Source organism: Engraulis encrasicolus, chromosome 3 (genome assembly GCF_034702125.1).
Source record: "Engraulis encrasicolus isolate BLACKSEA-1 chromosome 3, IST_EnEncr_1.0, whole genome shotgun sequence".
In the NCBI taxonomy this organism is placed as follows: Eukaryota; Metazoa; Chordata; class Actinopteri; order Clupeiformes; family Engraulidae; genus Engraulis; species Engraulis encrasicolus.
In genome coordinates this window covers 4,066,185-4,068,684 of record NC_085859.1, presented here as the reverse complement: position 1 = coordinate 4,068,684, position 2,500 = coordinate 4,066,185, and the positions used below count along the sequence as shown (strand labels likewise).

The window sequence follows — 2,500 nt, the reverse complement described above, 5'->3', positions numbered from 1 at the left end:
AATTTGATATTAAAGGGTGGCTTGACATCTTGAATGGCAGTAAAGGGTGAAATAAACTATTTTGATCAAAACTATCGTTTGACAGGATGCTCCAGTTGCCTGGTTTCCCAGGTTTGAATTGCATTGTGCATATTTTTTGCATCCTTCCCTTACAAAAGGTTTAGCCATGTCTGAGCACCCATGTAGCCATCCTTTAACCATTTGTTTGTGTGCTTGACGTTCTGGGGAAGTGGAAAGGCTTCTGGAACATTCTTCCAAATAACTTCCCTTACTAGTTTTACTAAAAAACGCACGTTCACTACAAGTCTAAATGTCAAGCCTATTGTTCTACCCTTTAACCCTATTCAGACTGGGCTTTTTTGGCCTTCCTGGGCCTGGGGGGGGGGGGGGGGGGGGGGGGGGGGGGGGGGGGGGGGGGGGGGGGGGGGGGGGGGGGGGGGGGGGGGGGGGGGGGGGGTGGGCGGGGCTCTTTTGACCCCCCCCTCATAACTCATGAACGGAATACGGTATGACCACCAAACTTTGGGGAGATGATCTACATATGGACATCTATGAATGACATCATTTTTGTGTCATTATCTGGTATTATGACGTCATAATGACATCATCTGATTATAATGCCCAAAATCTCGCCATAATGTATTTTCCATCAAATTTAGGTAATGCACTTAAATTTTAATGATTACATGCTTCACACCACTTAAATGTTCACAAAGCTGCCTGATGCTAATGCAAATAACCAAAAAATATGAAAAAGGAACAATAATGAGACTTAGATCAGTGATTTTCAGGCAGACATGCCTGTCAGAAAACCGTTGCCATGGCAACGGCAACAATGATAAACATAATCTTTTGGTACTAAACTGTAGCCAACTAAATTTTAGGAAAAGTCACCAAGTTTCGTAGTCATATCTTAAGTCGTTAAGGAATTATACGACATCAAAGTTGGTGCGGGCACTTTTAGCCCTCCCCCCCCCCCCCCCCCCTCTCCCCCCCCCCCCCCCCCCCCCCCCCCCCCCCCCTCCCCCCATTCTAGATAGGGTTAACATGAATCAAATTTGCAAGGAAGTCATGGTAGTGCAATGGAGCAATACTGCAACATCAAAGCAGTTGATTTTAGAGTTTTAAAGGGACACTGTGTGAGATTTGTAGTTGTTTATTTCCAGAATTCATGCTACCCATTTCACTAATGTTACCTTTTTCATGAATACTTACCACCGCCATAACATTCCAAATATTCACTATGACTGGAAAAATGACACTTTTCATACATGAAAAGGGGGATCTTCTCCATGGTCCGCCATTTTGAATTTCCAAAAATAGCCATTTTTAGCTGCAAAAATGACTCTACTTGGACCATAGTAGAAAATATTTGTTTATTACTCAGTAAACTTTCATGTTAAGATCAAATTTGGCAATAGGCAACCCAGTTTCAATGAGCAACATAGTTGCAGTACCATTTTTGACCATTTCCTGCACAGTGTACCTTTAATTTTCAAGTGGTGTTTGGTGCACCCTACTGTCCTCGTCTCGTCACCTTGACAGCTCTCATAACCTTCTCATAACCCATCAACTTGCTGTCTTACCCGATATCCATTCTCCAAGCCATTCCACCTTCATGTATGCTATGTTTACATTCTGCACATTTACTCCCTGTTGAAATTCTTCTTCCTGTTTGTTTATTTCTGTATGGCTTTGTTTGTTTGTTTGTTTGTTTGTTTGGAGAAAAACTGTGCATAGAGCAGCCATAGCTACGACTGCCCTGCTCTCCCAGGAGACTTTGCTTTGCTCTTTCCCTCTGCTGCTACAATACAGTAGTGTGTGTGTGTGTGTGTGTGTGTGTGTGTGTGTGTGTGTGTGTGTGTGTGTGTGTGTGTGTGTGTGTGTGTGTGTGTGTGTGTGTGTGTGTGTGTGTGTGTGTGTGTGTGTGTCTGTGCGTGTGCATGTGCGTGTGTGTGTGTGCGCGCGCGCGTGTGTGTGTGTGTGTGTGTGTGTGTGTGTGTGCTGTGTGTGTGTGCTGTGTGTGTGTGTACCTGCTCTATGTGATTGAGTTGCTTAACTCTTTCCTCTGCAGGTGTGTCATGTGACTTGTTTAGCTCCGCCCCCTATGTTGTGTGTGTGTGAGTTGCTCATGAAAGGGGGTGGGACTGGGCAGGGAATGGGCGGGGACTGTTACCCAGGCAACCAAGCTGGAGCCAATAAGCTTCAGGGCTACCTGGGCAACCAACGGCTTTAACATGTCCATAGTATTCCTTTACCCATTTGTAAAAAAAAAAAAAAATACTGTCCTTTAACATGACCACACACTAAAACCTTAAAGCAACCTGCCACTTGCCTGAATATAATAATGACTAGATTTGGACAAGGTCATCAGATTTACAATCACAGATAGAGGTGATGAAATATAACCCAGACTACAAGCTAGTCATTAGCCTTTAGCACTTAGCCTTAAACTTAACCTTTAATCATTTACTTCAGTCACACACCAGTCTGAAAAATA

The 2,500-nt window shown here is 44.0% G+C and overlaps 1 protein-coding gene across 1 annotated transcript in view; it reads left to right on the top strand.

Annotated features, from left to right (window-relative positions):
* Nucleotides 1-2,500, top strand: part of LOC134446462 (pre-B-cell leukemia transcription factor 3-like) — a 37,156-nt gene that overhangs the window by 32,893 nt on the left and 1,763 nt on the right. The gene's annotated exons all lie outside the window — the stretch shown is intronic.